We start from the raw sequence: 21176 nt of genomic DNA, 5'->3' as shown, positions 1-21176 counted from the left end.
TAACAGTACCATTTAATAAATAGCTGCACAGCCAGTGCAAGTCAAGTCTTATGAGTAGTGTTGAGCCACCCCCGTAGTGTTCGAGTTCGGTTCGGTTCGTCGAACACCCGTGTGTTCGCCGAACTGTTCGTCGAACTGTTCGTCGAACACCTTCGAACACCGTTAAAACCAATGGCAGGCAAACAAAAACACATAGAAACACATAGAAAACACCTTCAAAGGTGTCCAAAAGCTGACAAACTGCTCAGAAGACACAACTAACACATGGAAAAGTGACAAGTACATATAGTCATGCGAAAAGAAAAGAGGTGGAGGAGTAAAAGGAGGGGGAGACACAGATATAGGCATGTCATGCCCTTCTAAAATCCAAAAAGTGCGAAGCCGACACAGCCAGTCCGTTCCTGCCCGTGCCACCTCTGTGTCACGGGTTTGTGCCAGAGCCGCGGTGGACCCTGACGGTCAGCCCCCCTATCCCAATATTGGTGCCTGTCCGCCGGTGGGTCGAGGCCCCCCACGGTGGGGGGTAACATCTGCAGAAGAAAGACCATCTTCCAGCCAAACTAAGATGTCGACTTCTTTTCGTGGACAATGTGATACGATCCCATTCTTACGGACACGCCCATCGCTACAAATTCTAAATGAGGCACAAAAACAGCAGGTGCTTCAACGGATATCAAGTGCTCCTTCAAGTGGGCTCTCCATCACCTCAATTTCATTATCACAAATACTCCAGTCCTCAGAGGTGTCACCCCAATCGCACTTGCTTCCTCACAGCTCCCAAGTCTCCAGCTGCCCGTCTGAGTATGGGGTAGCACAGATGGTTGAGTCTGCACAGCTGTTTACTCATACTATAGCCTGGGAAACGGAGGTCTGCTCCAGAGCTTCTGTTAATCCAGATGAGGAAATGATCTGATCTGATGCCCAGAATCTTTATAAGTCGGATCCAGGACCAGATGAAGAAGGTTCTGAGCATAATGTAGACCCTTGTTCCCAAACTGTAACTCCTGTTGGTGGAGACAATGATGAAGACGATGATGAGACTCAAATACCTGATTGGAGCGACAACTTGACTTTTCGGTCAGGGCAGGAAGAGGTTGGCTCTGAGGACGACGGGTGTGATAACACACAGGGTGATGATGACGAGGTTGGAGATCCCACTTACTGTCAACCCACAGTCAGCCAGTCGATGAGGTCAGCAGAGGAGGTGGAGGAGGATGTGACTAGCCCTGGGGATGGGGATGACTCGGTACCCGGGCATTTGCCTGGCCTTGGGGATGTCGCGGTGGTCGGCTCCCTGGCCCGTACCCTGGGGTCTCTCTTTAAAAGGGTGGATAATTGTTAATTTTATAAGAGTTCATGACGCCACCTGTGGTATCTGGTGACAAGCACCAGCGCTGCAGCAGTCCACTGAGGCCGGTGATAAGGCAGCTCGATGGTATAGCTCCCCACAGGTGGACCTAGGTCTCAGGGCAGCGTATGCAGGGGGAATGCAGGACAGGCGAGACCCAGCTGGGTCAGAGCAAGAACGGGAACGGACACGGTAGTCACTTCAGTACCTTTTACTGGTGGAAATTCAGGCACATCCCGGAGCACTGTAGGGTGAAGGGTGCATATCAGGATCCTCCCCAATGAGCGGGTGTAGGGCCTCCTGTTTCTTGCCTCTGCGTAGTAAGTTTCTGACCTGCCTGGAGCTAGGCCTAACTTTGTCTCTGTCCTGCGCTGGCTGACCTTGTGGTAGGGCCTTCTCTTGGAGTTCACGCTCCCAGTATGCGGGGCCTAAGCGTCTCCTGGCTCTGTTACATATCAGCACCTTAGCGATCCTGGGACTTGTAGTTCTCCAGGGATTCCGGTTATGCCTTACTGGGTCATAGAGATACCGGTAAGCTCGGATCCTGTGTCCGGTAAATGCTTCGGGGTGAGCTGGTTAAGCTCCTCTGCCCCTTCTGTACTAACTCGCCACTCGCCTTCGGCCTACTCGGGCCCTCATTAGGCTATACACACTAACGGCAGCTTGCCGCGCTTCACTGATCTTACGGCACCGGCACACCTTAAGCTCTATCTGGGCTCCCTGAATCTAGCAAGCAGGAGCCTCGTTCTCCACTGCTGAACTATTAACTGCGTTCTCTAGACTAGACTGAGCTCCACTGCAGACTGACCTCTCTTAGGCTTCTCTACTGCAGGAACTCTTCAGAGGAACTGAACTGCCTAGCTCCACCTTCCCTATTTATATCCCTAACGGGCTTCCTCTGCTGGTCTGAGGTGGAAGGTGGAGATGTGTGAATGTTTATGGGGGCCTCTTGTGGAGGATTCCATCAATGCACTCTTCTAGGATCTGTGATACCAAGCGCAGCAGGGCATCACAGATGCTATTGACGACGAGGTTAGGTTGCGCCTTCCTGAACAGAGACGGAGTACTGGAAGCACGTCAACAACTGCATCCTCAACCACAACTCTGCCTCTGACCACAAGTCGTAGTGGCTCTTCAGGTCACATGGGCTCTAAGCCTTGCATAGCCTGGGCATTTATTCAGATCGATAAGGATGACCCAACTCGTGTTATCTGTAATATTTGTCAGCAAAAGCTAAGTAGAGGCCAAAAAATACATAGTTTGAGTACTTCATGCATGTACCGTCACATGGATATGAAGCATAAGTTGCAGTGGGAAGCTCACAGTGCTACAATGCGGCCTAGCCGGCTGGGCCAACCACCGTCTGCCCCATCTTGTGCATCCGCAGCCTCTTCATTCTCTGTGACTGGGGGGACAGCAGTCACACATGTTTTTGGACGCAGACCTGCCACCTCTTTACCCGCAACAGCCAGTGTGATTGGCAGGTCGTCAGTTCATTGGGAAGTGGAAACACCTGCTAGTGTTGAGCGCTCTCCGACATCGAGAGCACCACCTTTGGATCAAGGCAACCTAACATGTCCGCCTGCATCTTCCTCACAGACCGGCAGTTTGCCGGGGACACCCTACTCAACACCGTCTAAGCACAAAAGCCAGCCCTCGGTCCCTCAGATGTGGAAAAGTAAAAGACCATTTCCTCCTAGCCATGAGAAAGCTAAGAGGTTGAATTTCACCATCTGCAAGCTGTTGGCTACAGAAATGCTGCCTTTCCACCTGGAGGACACAGAGGATTTTCAAGACCTTATGTCCGTCACAGTGCCCCAGTACCAGATGCCCAGTCGGCACTACTTCTCAAAGAAAGGTGTGCCTGCGCTCCACTAGCATGTCGCACACAACATCACCGCTTCTTTGAGAAACTCTGTGTGTGACAGGGTGCACTTCACCACAGACACTTGGACGAGAAGGCATGGACAGGGGCGTTACATGTCGCTGACTGGGCACTGGGTAACTATGGTGACAGCAGGACAAGGGGCTGCTGTCCAAGTCTTACCGTCCCCACGAGTTGTGCGTCAATCCTCTTTATCTCGAAGTTCCTCCACTGCTTCTGCCTCCTCAACCTCCTCTTGGTCCTCCACTTGCACCCAAAGCCTGTCTGGTAATGCCACCTGTTTTCTAACTGCGCAGAAGGAATCCTGCACACCTCCTTACTATGCTGGCAGCAGGGCTCAACGGCATCAGTGTTTGCTTTGAAATGTCTGGGAAATGTGAGTCACACAGCTGAGGAGTTGTGGTCAGCTCTGGAGACCCAGTTTCATGAAAGGTTGTCTCCACTGGACCTGCAACCAGGGAAGGCCATGTGCGACAATGCTGCAAACCTGGGTGCGGCACTTCGCCGGGGCAATGTCACACACGTGCCTTGTATGGCTCACGTGTTGAACCTGGTTGTCCAGCAATTTTTAGCCCACTATCCCAGACTAGATGGCCTTCTGCAGAGGGCACGGTCGCTGTGTGCTCACTTCCGCCGTTCGCATCCCGCAGTTCAACGAGAGACTGTTGCAGAATCTTACATGTGCTTTTCCACAAAATACCAGTGGTGCACGTAGTGAATCTCACAGTTCCAACTTGCCAACCGTGGGACCGTCGAGTGTTCAGCACTCAAACCGTAACAGAACCACAGTATCTGCTGGTAACATCAATTTTGTGGAATCGTTTCACCACTTTTTTAGACCATCCTTTGCAAGGCCACAGGAGACAAGAAGTCTGACACATAGTCAATGCCTAGACACATAGTCAATGCCTAGAGAGGATGGTACAGGAGAATCTCCAAGTGAACATCGAAGCCATGACTGTGTCACTGGACCCTTGCTCATTTTGGTATTCCAATCTGGAATAATCGCCGGAGCTCGCCACTCACGCCTTGGAGATCTTGTCATGCCATGCAGCCAGCGTTCTCTCTGAACGTGTGTTCAGCGCTGCTGGTGGTGTGCTAACAGATAAGCGCACGCGGCTGTCCACTGAGAATGTAGACAGACTCACGTTCATAAAGATGAACAAATCATGGATTCGCAAGGACATTTCTACCCCTGTGTCATCCTTGGGAGACTAAAAGCTTGGGGATTTGGTAAAATCACCTCACCAACCGTTTTAAGCAACAGTGGGGCAATTGATGCCACTTAACCCTAGAACGCATGACCATAAAAATCTACACTTTCACATACCTGGGGCCCTTTAGGCCCATGTGCAAATAACATGGAATAACTCAAACTCAAATGACAAACAACTATATACATGAAGAATACCTAGAGTTTCAAAATTCTAACTAATGTAATCATGCAGAAAATAGAAAACAATTAACTGGGCGGGCCTGCAAGGCCACAGGTATGCGTTCTAGGGTTAAGTGGTGTCTGTGCCACAATTTTGGGAGTCCCCTTTCTGTGTCTTACCTGACGTTGGCATCGTCAATTCCAGGTGGGTTGGGTCGCACCCCCCCCCTTTTAACTGTAAGAAACTACATACACTATGGCTTGGGGTAACACAGATGGTTGAGTCTGAAGAGCTGTTTACTCAGAGGTCTGCTCCAAATCTTCAGTGTCTGCTAGTCAGCGTAGAATTTTTAACTGCATCTAGCCTAGGCAATACTTTGGGCGTAGTAGCCCAGCTGCGAAGCAAGCTGCACCGCCTGTGTATCTAATAAGAATTTTTAAATGAATCTAGCCTAGGCAGACTGTGGGGACCCCCAACTAAACCCAGACGATCAGCCCCCCTACCGCCCCCCTTTCATGGACAATACAATAATGTAACTCTTACAACTGGATGGGTGAGGATCGGTCACAGCTTTATTAACTCTTTATACTCATTCCATTAGAAAGGCATTTTATTTCTAAAATAATTCAGCTTGTTGCAGCATGCCCTGGGTCCCCACTCCGGCAAGTTGGCCAACAAGTGTAACTCTCCAACATGTCCTTTCTATTTCCAGGCCACGGAGGATCCAGCGTACTCGTATGCAGGACTCTGACCCCCACCCATCACTCTTAACGCTTGTTCCACTCCGTCCTGGAGTCCTGACAGGAATATGTCCAGTCCAATATCTATTAAGTGAACACCGTCGGGCCGTATGAGGCCTGCTTTATCTCCTTCCAGTTGTCGGTGTCGTATCACTACACCGCCTCTGTCTCTTCTAAATTTTGCCATCCGAATATTTATTACCCGCCTTGTCCATTCGATGGCCGTGATGTCTCGCGCACCTTGCCATACCGCTATCGGCACAATCTCTGACCATACTATAGCTAATTTTGTGAAAAATTCTCTGAAGCGCTCAGTGTCTAGTTTCATTATTGCCATTAGTTATGTGCTCTTGTGATGACCTAGGTTGTTTCCTCCGGCCTGTATAACTAAGATGACCGGACCTCTTGCCTCTCTCCCTACCTTGATTACCTCCATTAGTACCTGTGGCCATAGCAGGCCTCTAATACCTCTCCAGTTGAAATATGTGTTATGAAACTCTAATTTCCTCCCGCCTGGGCGGACTTTCGCCCTTTTTTGTGCCCAATATATATACGAGTGGCCCATCACTCACACTGTTGGCTTAGCGTCACCTGTAAAAGAAACAAACCACGTTAGGATAACAAGTCCGGTCTTATGTATCTCGCCAAACACGTGGATCGCAATCTCCCTATCCTCTGAACTTCCATTTCTGACAGTCCTGCTCTTGCTGCTTCCGTGGCCGCACCTATGCGGAATGAGTGTGTCCCGTAATCTTTGGGGTGGTTCACTGCCGATGTTATGCATTTATTAAATATAGCTTGGAACAGGTATCTTGATAATGGCGTTCCATCAATGTGTGATAGGAAGAAATTACTTTGTGATCTGATGGTTAGATATGTTTTTACTATTGTTACCCGACTCAGTGTACCGTTTGTGGGTTGTAGAAGTACCCAAGTACCCCTGCCCGCTGGAACCGTTTTCGATTGGTGTATGCGTAGACGTATTGCATTATTGGCTATGACTACGTCCTGGTGTAATAAGCCTCCACTGGTGGTAATTTTGGATTGAGGGACTAATTCGCTTATACATAGCGCCCCGAAGAAGGCGATCACAAATGCAGTAGACATTAGTGTTGCTTCAAATTGTGAGTGTCATGTAAATGGTGTTAGGGATATGATGTGAGAAATCAGTTTTAGTGACATGGGACGGGACGTCTACATTCCTGACTTGGCTGACCCCTTTTCCACCCTTTTATGGATTGTCTGATGATGAATCTTTGTCACATCTCCCCAATTCAGTAGTTGGAAGTGAAATGTTACTCCGGTCAGACACCGATCAGCGCACCATTAGCTGGTGGAGAAATTCTATGGTGACTTGTGATCTGGCTTGTTCACATTGGTCAAACCGTCTGCCTGCTACTAGTCGTGTCCACTCTTCCCATGCCTTACCGTATGCTTGCCACGTTGACGGGGCAACTGACGCTCTGATTAATGGCATCAACTATTCGCCACTAGATCCCATAGGGAGGGTGGGCAACTGTTGCCCGATGGGTGGGCGTTGTGGAAGAGCTCTGTGAAAATCTGCCAATTGAATTGTTATAAAGCGTTAGCAGCAGCTTTATACCCCTCAGCATAGTGGCTAGCGCGGACCCATACATTGTGTTTTAGGCACAGGAATGCTAGCCTGCGTAGTAGGCCTAGCACTGGGAGAGATGATGATGCCATCTTATTAATGCAGTGCGCTAGGCTGGTGTTTTGTGTTATGAAGCGTATATTTTTGTTAGCCAGGCGCGCGCCCCATATTTCTATTGCTACCACTATTGGGAAAACTTATTTTCAGGGCTAGATGCAGCTAAAAATTATTATTAATTTCAAAGCTGGTGGAGCTTGGTATAGATGGCCTAATACAATGAGTCCCACACACTGCTAGAAGCCCAAATATTTTTTCAGAGCTAGATGCAGATAAAAATTATTTTTAATTTGCAACCTGATGGAGGTCAGTATAGATGAACTAATAGACCCAGTCCCACACACTGCTAGAAGCCCAAATATTTTTTCAGAGCTAGATGCAGAGAAAAATTATATTCAATTTGCAGCCTGATGGAGGTCAGTATAGATGGACTAATAGAACCAGTCCCACTCACTGCTAGAAGCCCAAATATTTTTTCAGAGCTAGATGCAGAAAAAAATGATATTCAATTTGCAACCTGATGGAGGTCAGTATAGATGGACTAATAGACCAAGTCCCACACACTGCTAGAAGCCCAAATACTTTTTCAGAGCTAGATGCAGATAAAAATTATTTTTAACTTGCAACCTGATGGAGATCAGTATAGATGGACTAATAGACCAAGTCCCACACACTGCTAGAAGCCCAAATATTTTTTCAGAGCTAGATGCAGATAAAAATTATTTTTAATTTGCAACCTGATGGAGGTCAGTGTAGATGGACTAATAGACCAAGTCCCACACACTGCTAGAAGCCCAAATATTTTTTCAGAAGTAGATGCAGAAAAAAATTATATTCAATTTGCAACCTGATTGAGGTCAGTATAGATGGACTAATAGAACAAGTCCCACACACTGCTAGAAGCCCAAATTTTTTTTCTGAGGTAGATGCAGAAAAAAATGATATTCAGTTTGCAACCTGATGGAGGTCAGTACAGATGGACTAATAAAACAAGTCCCACACACTGCTAGAAGCCCAAATATTTTTTCAGAGCTAAATGCAGAATAAAATTATATTGAATTTGCAACCTGGTGTAGGTTAGTATAGATGGAGTAATAGAACAAGTCCCACACACAGCTAGAAGCCCAAATATTTTTTCAGAGCTAGATGCAGATAAAAATTATTTTTAATTTGCAACCTGATGGAGATCAGTATAGATGGACTAATAGACCAAGTCCTACACACTGCTAGAAGCCCAAACATTTTTTCAGAAGTAGATGAAGAAAAAATTGATATTCAATTTGCAACCTGATGGAGGTCAGTATAGATGGACTAATAAAACAAGTCCCACACACTGCTAGAAGCCCAAATATTTTTTCAGAGCTAGATGCAGAAAAAAATGATATTCAGTTTGCAACCTGATGGAGGTCAGTATAGATGGACTAATAGAACAAGTCCCACACACAGCTAGAAGCCCAAATATTTTTTCAGAGCTAGACGCAGATAAAAATTATTTTTAATTTGCAACCTGATGGAGATCAGTATAGATGGACTAATAGACCAAGTCCCACACACTGCTAGAAGCCCAAACATTTTTTCAGAAGTAGATGCAGAAAAAAATGATATTCAATTTGCAACCTGATGGAGGTCAGTATAGATGGACTAATAGAACAAGTCCCACACACTGCTAGAAGGCCAAATATTTTTTCAGAGCTAGATGCAGATAAAAATTATTTTTAATTTGCAGCCTGATGGAGGTCAGTATAGATGGACTAATAGAGAAAGTCCCAAACACTGCTAGAAGGCCAAATATTTTTTCAGAGCTAGATGCAGACAAAAAATTATTTTTAATTTGCAACCTGATGGAGGTCAGTATAGATGGACTAATAGAGAAAGTCCCACACACTGCTAGAAGGCCAAATATTTTTTCAGAGCTAGATGCAGATATAAATTATTTTTAATTTGCAACCTGATGGAGGTCAGTATACATGGACTAATAGAGAAAGTCCCACACACTGCTAGAAGGCCAAATATTTTTTCAGAGCTAGATGCAGAAAAAAATTATATTCAGTTTGCAACCTGATGGAGGTCAGTATAGATGGACTAATAGAACAAGTCCCACACACAGCTAGAAGGCCAAATATTTTTTCAGAGGTAGATGCAGATAAAAATTATTTTTAATTTGCAGCCTGATGGAGGTCAGTATAGATGGACTAATAGAGAAAGTCCCACACACTGCTAGAAGGCCAAATATTTTTTCAGAGCTAGATGCAGACAAAAAATTATTTTGAATTTGCAACGTGATGGAGGTCAGTATATATGGACTAATAGAACAAGTCCCACACACTGCTAGAAGGCCAAATATTTTTTCAGAGCTAGATGCAGAAAAAAATTATATTCAGTTTGCAACCTGATGGAGGTCAGCATAGATGGACTAATAGAACAAGTCCCACACACTGCTAGAAGCCCAAATATTTTTTCAGAGGTACTGTAGATGCAGATTAAAATTATTTTTAATTTGCAACCTGATGGAGGTCAGTATAGATGGACTAATACAACAAGTCCCACACACAGCTAGAAGCCCAATATTTTTTCAGAGCTAGATGCAGACAAAAAATTATTTTGAATTTGCAACCTGATGGAGGTCAGTATAGATGGACTAATAGAGAAAGTCCCACACACTGCTAGAAGGCCCAATATTTTTTCAGAGGTAGATGCAGAAAAAAATATATTCAGTTTGCAACCTGATGGAGGTCAGTATAGATGGACTAATACAACAAGTCCCACACACAGCTAGAAGCCCAATATTTTTTCAGAGGTAGATGCAGAAAAAAATATATTCAGTTTGCAACCTGATGGAGGTCTGTATAGATGGATTAATAGAACAAGTCCCACACACAGCTAGAAGCCCAATATTTTTTCATAGGTAGATGCAGAAAAAAATATATTCAGTTTGCAACCTGATGGAGGTCAGTATAGATGGACTAATAGAACAAGTCCCACACACTGCTAGAAGGCCAAATATTTTTTCAGAGCTAGATGCAGATAAAAATTATATTCAATTTGCAACCTGATGGAGGTCAGTATAGATGGACTAATAGAACAAGTCCCACACAAAGCTAGAAGCCCAAATATTTTTTCAGAGGTGCAGTAGATGCAGATAAAAATAATTTTTAATTAGGAACCTGATGGAGGTCAGTATAGATGGACTAATACAACAAGTCCCACACACAGCTAGAAGCCCAAAATTTTTTCAGAGCTAGATGCAGACAAAAAATTATTTTGAATTTGCAACCTGATGGAGTTCAGTATAGATGGACTAATAGAGAAAGTCCCACACACTGCTAGAAGGCCACATATTTTTTCAGAGGTAGATGCAGAAAAAAATATATTCAGTTTGCAACCTGATGGAGGTCTGTATAGATTGATTAATAGAACAAGTCCCACACACAGCTAGAAGCCCAATATTTTTTCAGAGGTAGATGCAGAAAAAAATATATTCAGTTTGCAACCTGATGGAGGTCAGTATAGATGGACTAATACAACAAGTCCCACACACAGCTAGAAGCCCAATATTTTTTCAGAGGTAGATGCAGAAAAAAATATATTCAGTTTGCAACCTGATGGAGGTCTGTATAGATGGATTAATAGAACAAGTCCCACACACAGCTAGAAGCCCAAATATTTTTTCAGAGGTAGATGCAGATAAAAATTATTTTTAATTTGCAACCTGATGGAGGTCAGTATAGATGGACTAATAGAGAAAGTCCCACACACTGCTAGAAGGCCAAATATTTTTTCAGAGCTAGATGCAGATAAAAATTATATTCAATTTGCAACCTGATGGAGGTCAGTATAGATGGACTAATAGAACATGTCCCAGACACAGCTAGAAGCCCAAATATTTTTTCAGAGGTACTGTAGATGCAGATAAAAATTATTTTAAATTTGCAACCTGATGGAGGTCAGTATAGATGGACTAATACAACAAGTCCCACACACAGCTAGAAGCCCAATATTTTTTCAGAGGTAGATGCAGAAAAAAATATATTCAGTTTGCAACCTGATGGAGGTCTGTATAGATGGATTAATAGAACAAGTCCCACAAACAGCTAGAAGCCCAATATTTTTTCAGAGGTAGATGCAGAAAAAAATATATTCAGTTTGCAACCTGATGGAGGTCTGTATAGATGGATTAATAGAACAAGTCCCACACACAGCTAGAAGCCCAATATTTTTTCAGAGGTAGATGCAGAAAAAAATATATTCAATTTACAACCTGATGGAGGTCAGTATAGATGGACTTATAGAATGATGATATGCCCAAAAGATTTTACTTCACTAGGTGCAGTAAAAAAATTGGTATTCTATACACAGGTGGTATATCTTGCAACACAGATAGGCTACTCCACTGACTAACACACTCTGCAATATGCCAAAAAGGATTAGCTTTGCTAGATTCAGCCAAATGCTGTGAAAAAAACTTGCACAGCACTGGCACAGACCTGCCTGGCAAAAACTGATAGGAACTGATGTAACCTAGTCCTGAAAAGGACTCCAATTACAATTAGTCTTTAGTCCCACAACCTATCTATTTAAGAGCACAGACCTGCCTGATAAAAGTCATAGGAAATGCTGTAACCTAGTCCTTAAAAGGACTGCAATCACAACTATTCCCTACTCCCAAGCTATGTGTAGATTTGTGCGAAAATTGGCTTGAAATTAACAAGGTATAGCGCACACAACAGCGGTGCCGTCTAACACGCAGCTGCAGCAGTGAAAAAATGGTGGCGACGGGGAAAATGGCTTGGTCTTATAGGGCAAGGACATGTGACATACACTGCCAATGACACATGCCCTTGCTTGTGTGAAAAAAAGCACTTCGCTCCGTGTGTGCGCTGCTGATAGGCTGACAGATTGCACCTCCCCACTGTAAATGCGGGAAAGAGAAAAAAAAATGGAGATCTTCATTGTTCCTGCAGAGATCCATCCCCTGCCCCTCCCCCCACCCCGCTGTACACTCAAACTGCGTATTAACATTAATTTTCATCATTACTGAGAAAAAATCCAGTTATGATTTTGGTGCACGAACAGTTATCGAACATAACCTCGAACAGCCGAATTTTTCTCAAATTGTTCGTGTTCGCCGAACGGCTCGAACACCGCCCAAAACAGCTCGAATTTGAGATTGGCGAACAGTTCGAGTAGAACAACGCTCATCTCTAGTCAGGACTCCCATATCCATTTCAATAGGCAGCTTACCAGGTCTTGCTCTCATTAGGTAAGCCGGGGTACAGTTGGTGGAACCTACAGGGATGTGATTATATAAGTCCACCAGATCAGGCAGTTTTTCAGGCCAGAGACTGCGTTCTTCCAGGGGCAACGTTTTTAGCAAGTCTATCACCACCTTGTTCATTTTCTCACATAGTCCGTTGGTCTGCGGGTGATAGGGCGTTGTTCTTATCTTCCTGCAGCCATACAGATTGCAGAACTCTTGGAAGACCTCCGCTTCGAAGGCTGGTCCTTGGTCCGTCAGCACTTGCTCCGGATACCCGTGTGGACGGCAGAAGTGCTGCTGGAAGGCTCTAGCTGCTGTTTGAGCCATTAAGTCCTTGAACCAGGAACCGGGAGTAGTGATCTACGATGGTGAGGGCGTAGACGTACCCAGATTTGCTTGGAGCCAGTTTCACATGGTCCAGGGCTACCAGTTCCAGTGGCTGTCTGGTGATGATGGGCTGCAGGGGAGTCTTCTGGCTGGCGCGGTCCTTCCTTCTTAGGTTGCACGGGCCACAGTCTCTACACCACCTCTCGATGGCTCCTCTCATGCCTACCCGTAGAACCATCCATGCAACAGGAACTCCAGCTTCTTCCATCTGAAGTGTCCTGCTCCATTGTGGTATGCCTCCAGAACCATAGCCGCGTCTCGTCTTGGGACCACTACCTGCCAGGTCAGCTCATGTGTTCTAGAGTTGACCATTCTCCGGCACAGCTTCTCCTTGTAAAGAAACAGTCTACTTTTCTCCTTACACAGTTGCATGGTCTCCTCCGTAGCGTCTGGGTCAAGATGGGCATCAGCCTGTGTCAGCATTTCCTTCACCAGACGGACTGCGGGATCACTGTCTTGTGTCTCCGCTCAGCTGTAGTGGGGTAAGGGATTGAACGTGGCAGAGCGCCTGTCCCTTACACGGTGGGAATACAGGGTAATCCCATGATGGTGGAATGCAGGGAGTTCGACTTCTTCCAGTTCTTCTGGATCTTCCCCTACGTCCAGTAAGTTTGGCATTCTGGACAGGGCATCCGTGTTGGCATTTGAGCGTCCCGTCCGGTATTTGATGGTGAATTCATAGTTGGACAGGCGGGCCATCCATCTCTGCTCCAGGGCACCAAGTCTTGCAGTGTCCAGGTGTGTCAACGGGTTGTTATCCGTGTACACGGTGAACTTGGAAGAGGCAAGGTAATGCTTGAAACGTTCGGTCACTGCCCACACCACTGCCAGGAACTCTAGCTTGAATGAGCTATAGTTCTCAGGGTTCCTCTCTGTGGGCCGTAGTTTTCAGCTGGCGTAAGCGATTACCCATTCTTTCCCCTGCTGGATCTGGGACAATACGGCTCCTAGCCCGATGTTGCTCGCGTCCGTGTGGAGGATAAAGGGCTGGCTGTAGTCAGTTTACGCCAGGATTTCATCCCCCGTGAGGGCCATCTTCAGCTGGCGGAAGGACTCTTCTTCCAGCTTTTCCCACCTGAAGGGCGGCTTCTGGTTTTTGGCCTTCCTGGATTGACCTATCAGGAGGTCCTGCATAGGAGCTGCCATTTTGGTGAAACCGGGAATGAATCTTCGGTAGTAGCCTACCAACCCGAGAAACTGCCGCACTTCCTTTATGCTGGAGGGTCTTGGCCAGTCTTTAATCACGGTGATCTTATCGAGGTCGGGAGCCACTCCGTCAGCACTCACCACGTGTCCCAGGTACTTCACCTTTGGTTTCAGCAAGTGACACTTGGAGGGTTTCACCTTTAGGCCGTAGCTTGCCAGGGCGTCAAACACTTCTGCCAGGTGTTTCAGATGGTCCTCGTAGGTCTTGGAATAAACGATGACATCGTCCAGGTATAACAGGACCGTCTCGAAATTCCGGTGTCCCAGACAGCATTCCATCAACCGCTGGAAGGTTCCTGGTGCGTTGCAGAGCCCGAACAGCATACAGTTGAATTTGCTGAGACCCATCGGGGTGGTGAATGCAGTCTTCTCCTTGTCCGCCTCTGCTACAGGAACCTGCCAGTACCCGCTAGTAAGACCCGTTACCTAGAATAGAAGAATCTTTAGCTGCATTAAAATCTGCTAATTCTTCTCCACTTTGGATATCTTTGTGTGTGATACGGTTGACCTTTCTGTAGTCTACACACATTCTCATGGTGTTGTCCTTCTTTTTCACTAGAACTAGTGGAGCTGCCCAGGAGCTACAGCTGTCCCTGATTACCCCAGCCTCCTTCATGTCCCGCAACATCCCTTTTGCATGCTGATAGTGTGCAGGGGGTACAGGTCGGTATCTTTCCTTTATGAGTGGATGGTCTCCTGTGGGGATGTGATGTTCTACCCCCTTTACTCGCCCGAAGTCTAGCGGGTGTTTACTAAAGACTATTTCGTACTACTGAACCACCCGGTAGACTCCCTGTTTTTGGTGTGAGGGAGTGGAGTCAGTACCCAAATGCAGTTGCTGACACCAGTCCTCCATTTGTTTCTTAGAGCCGTTACCTTCCTCTGGTTGAGGTGGAGGCAAGGGTTCTACGGCCTTTACAGAATTTTGGTTTATGGTGAACAATTTGGCTAGCGTGGCATACCGGGGCAGGTGTACTTCTCTCTCCCCGATATTTGCGATGCGGACAGGTACCCTCCCATGGCGTACATCGACCACTCCCCATGCTGTCAAAATGGTGGGCCTACTGTCTGAGTAGACTGGCTCTACCATTGCGTGGTAGTCTCTACCTCTTAGAACAATAGCTGCCCGGCACCATATCATCATCTCACTTTTCGGGGACATGGCAATAGGGAATGGGTCACACATTCTCACGCTACCAATCTCACCACCAGATAATTCCACCTGTTGCCGTTTCATCAGTGCCCGGTTCTCTTTTTGGAGGACTCGCTGCTGGCTGGAACTGACGTTCTTGGCAACCTGCTCTAAAATGAGAATCACCTCTGCAAGACAATTTTCAATCACGTTAGTTCCCAAGGTTATTCTGGGGTGACTCTCATGACGGTCAATGTCCACAATAATCAGTCCTTCTGCCGCTAGTTCGACTTTACCGATCTTAATGGTATCCTCTTTGAACCCCACCTGCGGCACGGGCTGACCATTACTGGCGATGATACTCAGGTCGTCATCTGGGTAGCGGGTTATGTCCGAGTCATTCCAGTACTGCTTAAAGAGCACGTACGGGATGGTAGTCACCTGTGACCCAGTGTATAGTAGGGCACTCATAGCAATGCCATCCAGTACCACAGGCAAGACCGGACGTCCCCCTACGTATTTATTACGCCAGTTCGATGGGCCTGATGATCTTATGCCTGGGGGTTGGCCCTCTGCCCCAGGTTGTGCCCGTTTAAATGACAGTACCTTGCCATATGTCCGGGTTGATTGCAGCGGCGGCAGATGGATTGTCCGTCCTCCTTGTTTCTGTCGCTGGGTCTTCCTCTGGACGATGGGATCCTCCTCTGTCGGTGCCATGGGATGTCTTCCGGACTGGTGGCCAGCTTGATCCTTCCTGGAGGAGAGACCTGTAAAGACTGTACAGTTCGGGTTAGCGCGGCTACGCTTTTAGTTAGCTCTTGGACCTGATGGTGCAGTTCTGTAGCCGGGTTATTGTCTAAAGCCTGCGCACCAGCTCCTATAGGCTCTGCAGATAAGGGCGCCGCCTCCTGGTGATAGGTAATAGCAGGGCGCCAGTGGGTTACAGCGCTACCCGGTGCCGGTTCTCTGAGCTCCCGAATGGCCCTGTCTTTGAACTTTGCAAAGTCTAAACCAGGGTTCTGCAAGGCCATTGCACGTAACTGGGTTCGGTGGGCATTGGACAGCAGATCCTCAATGAATTGCTCAGTTAACAGTTCATCTGCATTCCGCACACTGTCAGGGTCTGCCTGTTTAATGGCTCCCAGGGCCTCTTGCAAACTCAAAGCATAGTCTCTTATACTGTCTTGGGCCCATAAAATCTCATTTTGATCTCGGCTGAGGTGCGGGTGTCAAAAGTGTCCTTCAGACGGGCCAAGATCTCTTTTACGGTCTCCTTGTCCCGGACTGACCAGGACTTTACTTCACGCTGGGCTGCGCCGGTTAGCTGGCCTATTAATATGCTCACTTTCTGGCCCTCCGTCAGGGGGTATACCTTTAATAGGCTGTACAGTCTCTCTTTAAAGTCGCTTAGGGTATGCGACTCCCCTGAGTATTGGGGCAGCCAGGCCGCTCCGGGGATGTAAGGCATTGTAAATGGCATTACTGCGGCAGTGGCCGCGCTGGTGGTAGAGGGTCCCTCCGTGTCCGTCATCTTCCTCCCCCCTAGTTAAGTGTGGCCTACCTTCCGACGATCCTCTTCTGTAGGCCGCGGCTCCGCTGGTGCTGCTCCGGACGAGGACCTTGCGTCGTGTCCTTGTGACGTCAGCGTCGCTCTCTCTCCCTTCCAGGACCTTGCGCAGCGTCGGTGCGTGGGGCGGAGCTTCGGGACTTGCGCGCTTTCGGCATCCACACCCCTCTTCTTCCCGCGCTGCATCCTGAAGATGGCGTCCGACGGCGGGAAAACGACTTAGGATGGCAGGAAAACAGCTGAAGATGGTGGGAAACGGCTCCGGATGGCGGGAACCTTCACCACGGCAGGTATGACAGTCTTTTGAAGGCGCGCAGTACCCGGTGGTTGCGGGCACGAAATCCTGCCGACTACGCCAAAGTTGACGCGCCCCCTGGGCCTATTGTGGACGTGTGTGGGATACCCGGAGCCTGTCTCTGGGGGTTGTAGTCTCCGTGGCGGTGACCCGGTCCCGTGGCTCATGGTGGTCAAACCAGTAGCAGACTTTTATGGGTTTTAGGTTAATTGTCCGACTACGCCACCCGTGGATTGCGGTCAGGGTGTACCGCCTCTGCGAGGCAGTCCGCTGAGGCTGGTGTGGTGTGCGCAGCAAAGGATGGGATAACTCCCCACGGGAAGAGTATAGCCTCAGGGCAGGGAATGTGGATGATGGGTGTGATGGTGCGCGGGCGTCACAGTACTAGTAGTGCCGTATGCGGTGAGCAAGCAGGAACGACTCAGAGTCTTTGCAGTGCAGTTCAGGGTCTTTACTAATGATATTAAGGCAGACCCTCCCGGGATTACTGGCTAGCATAAGGGGCCTGGTCAGTCTGCGAGCAAGCAGGAGTTCCCCTGGCCAGGTGGAGTTGTAGTCCTCCCCATCTATCTGCACTCTTCCTGGCTACCTTGCTGTAAGCGAATGGAAGTAGCCCACGTCCCTGAGTATACCGTGTGGTGCTCACCCATATGGCTGGTGACTTGGGGCCTTCTGATAGCCTCCGCTCCTCGATGGCGGTGCTGGTCCCTTCCTTGTGACTGAGCCTCCGGGCTTCTATGGCCAGAGGACCTGGAATCCCCTGCCGGCTGGTTTCTGCTGCTGGGTGAATATACGTCCCCACAGCCTCGGTGTCCGGTACTTGGATTCTTCTGCCAGGGCGAGCTCTGCTCAGCTCCAGCCCCTGATCTTCAGCTCCTGCTTCTACAGAGCTCCTAGCTGTAACTCTCCTTGTGTCTGGAACTGTCTCCAGGATCTGACTATCTAATCCCGCCCCAGATCCAGTTTATATAGGGCAGGTTCCTCCCCTATCTGGCCTGGGACAGGGGGTGTTGCATGCTTAAGGGCTCCTGACCAGGAAACCTCCCACTTGCTCTCAGACGTAATATTTCTATTACTGTGGTAACCAGACCCCTGGGGTGCCACAATATCTTTCACCTTCTAGATTGATTTATATTTGCCATCTTTTAATTTTCCCCCCTCTTCTCTTTTCTTCTTCATCACCAATTTTGTATTTGCAATACGCCACAATACAGTGACTTTTGTGTGTATTTTATATTTTATATTGGTGATCTATATTTTACACTGGTAATGTATTTTTCAACATTGTCCATTAATCCTTGTGGGCATTATTTAATCAACAATGTATTTTTTAATATTGTCTATTAATATGTATTACTATATTCTATACCTTATCTAATGTGTTCTTGATTCCTGAATTCATGTGAAGGTTGTCCATGTGTGACTATTGGAGGCACATTTACACCGACACATGAAGGGTTTCTTTGAACCCTGGTTCAACTAATTAGTGTTTGAACCAATCTTTGCAAAACTAATTAGTATACTAATCAATCATTGTGAAGCTTTGTCTATATATGTTTTATCTTGTGTCCATCCCCTTGTACCACCTGATGAAGATAGTTTACTATCGAAACGCGTTGTGGAAAGGGCTCATTAAATGTTTTTAGCCCCAAATCCGTCCTTTCCAGTGATCATTCTCAGCGCTCTACAGACCGCTTCTTTTTTTATATATATATATTTGTAGTGAGCATGGAAGATATTGTTCTCCATTTAAAATGAGCAAGGGACGAGGAACTGGACGTAATGGTGATGGTGCATGCAGAGGCCGAGGCCATGGGCAAGCTGAAATTGTGCCACAACAAACACCCACATCTTCTCGATCTACCTTCCTGTCTCAATTAATAGGGGACCGCAGAACACCACTATTGAACACAGAGCAGTGTGAAAAGGTTATTGGTTGAATAGCAGATAATGCTTCCAGTCACTTAGCCACCACCACCACCACCCTGTCTTCCACACGGTCAAGTCTCACTAGGTGTGAGTGTGGACCGCATATTCCTCACCCTGAACCTCCTTCCTCCCACCATGACGAGTGCCCAGAGACAACTGATCCCACACTTGGACACTCCAAATAGCTGTTCACTTTTCCATTTATAGATTTGGGCCTCTCGCCCGGTCCACTTGAAGCGGGGCAAGAGGAGATCGCATGTAGCGATGCCCAAATATTTGAGCAGCCACGGTCACACGAAGGCAACAGTGGGAAAGTGTCACAAGAGGTGGAAGATAATGAGACACAATTGCCAGAAAGTCAGGAGGAGGACCAGAGTGCAGAAATGGAAGACGAGGTGGTGGATGACCCAACCTGGCAGGAGGACATGCAGAGCGAGGAGAGCAGCACAAAGGGGGAGGGAGGCAGAACAACCCAACAGGCAGGAAGAAGCAGTGTCGTGGCCGCAGAAAGAAGGCAGGCAACCGTTCCTTCCCCGTAACACCAACACGAAGGAGGTTGACAAAACGACCAGCCTGACCACCACCAGCAAGATCAGGCACATGGCAGCAAAGCACCCGACTTTGTGGGGCGAGCCCCAGGGTCCAGGAACAGTGTCTGCTGGTGGCACCACTGCTTCTTCCGCTGTTGTGCATGCAAGCCAAATCCTCTGTCCATGGTGCATGCGACGATGCCTCCTGCCCTCCACCTGTCATTGTACACTCTCAAGTAGCAGCATCAGGAAACACGTCCACATCCTTGTCCCAGCACAGCGTTCAGTTGTCCATACCTCAGTCCTTGAAACGCAAGCAGAAATACACAGCCAACGCACCACAGGCCACAGTACTAAATGCCCACATTTCGCGACTGCTTGCGCTAGAAATGTTGCCTTTAGGCTCGTGGAGACATAAGCATTCCGCAAACTGATTTCAGCAGCCGTTCCTTGGTACTCGGTCCCCAGCCGCCACTATTTCTCCCCGTGTGCCGTCCCAGCATTACACAATCACATGTCCCAAGACATTAGCCGTGCCCTCAACAACGCAGTTACCGGGAAAGTCCACCTAACCACGGACACGTGGACAAGTGCTTGTTGGCAGGGATGGTACATCTCGCTGACGGCACACTGGGTTAACATAGTGGAAGCCGGGACCCAGTCGGACCTTGGGACGGAACACGTCCTCCCGACGCCAAAGATCACAGGCCCTAGGTCAATCAGAGTTGCTCCCACAGTCTACACCTTCCGCACCTCATCCTCCTCAGCCCCCTCCTCCTCTTCAGCCTCCATCTCTGAAATGACCACATCAGTCACAAGCTGGAAGCACTGCAGCACTGCCTTGGCCAAGCGGCAACAGACTGTGTTGAAGCAAATGTGCTTAGGTGACAAACCGTACAATGCTGAAGAGTTGTGGACAGCTCTGAAAGAGCAGGCAGATCTGTGACTCGCACAGCTGAACCTACAGCCAGGCATGGTCGTGTGTGACAATGGCGGGAACTTGCTGGCGGCTCTGAGGCGAGCTCGCACACATACCATGCCTGGCCCATGTGCTTAACCTCGTTGTTCAGCGATTTATCAAATCCTACCCGGAGCTGCCGGATCTGCTTGTCAAAGTACGCCACCTGTGTGCCCATTTTAGAAAGTCACCTACAGCTTCCGCCGCCCTTGCCGTGCTTCAGCAACATTTGCAGCTACCGGCTCACAGACTGGTGTGTGATGTCCCCATGCGTTGGAACTCTACACTGCAGATGTTGTGAAGGATTTGTTAGCAGAAGAGGGGAGTTGTTGAGTACCAGCATCAACAAGGCCGTCGGTATTCAGTTCACACTCCACACATAAGACCTCAGGAGTGGACATGGATGTCAGACACATGTACCATCCTCCAAAACTTTGAGGACTCCACCAAGATTGTGAGCGGCGATGACGCCATAATTAGCGTCACCATCCTGCTTCTCTGTCTTCTGAAACGCTCTCTGCTCACAATCAAAGAGGATGCATTGCAGGCGGAGCACAATGAGATGGATCAAGGAACCATACAGGGTGATTACACACAGACCAGCCTCATCTCATCCCAGCGTGGATTGGGTGACAATGAGGAAGAGGAGGAGGAGGAAGAACAGGAGCTAGTTTCATCTGCTATAGACGGTACAACCTGCACAACTGTAATACCGTCTGTTCAGCGTGGATGGCCTGAGGACAGAGAGGAGGAGGAGGAGAGCATGGTCACTCGTCCTCTTGGTGAGGACACAGAAGTCTTGCCTGTTAGCAGTCTGGCACGCGTGGCTGAGCTTATGTTTCGCTGCCTTTCCCATGACCCTTGCTGTTAGAAACCTCCTGTTTGTTTGTTTTCCAT

Source organism: Phyllobates terribilis, unplaced genomic scaffold (genome assembly GCF_046119375.1).
Source record: "Phyllobates terribilis strain yellow unplaced genomic scaffold, ASM4611937v1 Scaffold_5__5_contigs__length_657084704, whole genome shotgun sequence".
Taxonomy (NCBI): Eukaryota; Metazoa; Chordata; class Amphibia; order Anura; family Dendrobatidae; genus Phyllobates; species Phyllobates terribilis.
This window is presented reverse-complemented; position numbering follows the sequence as displayed.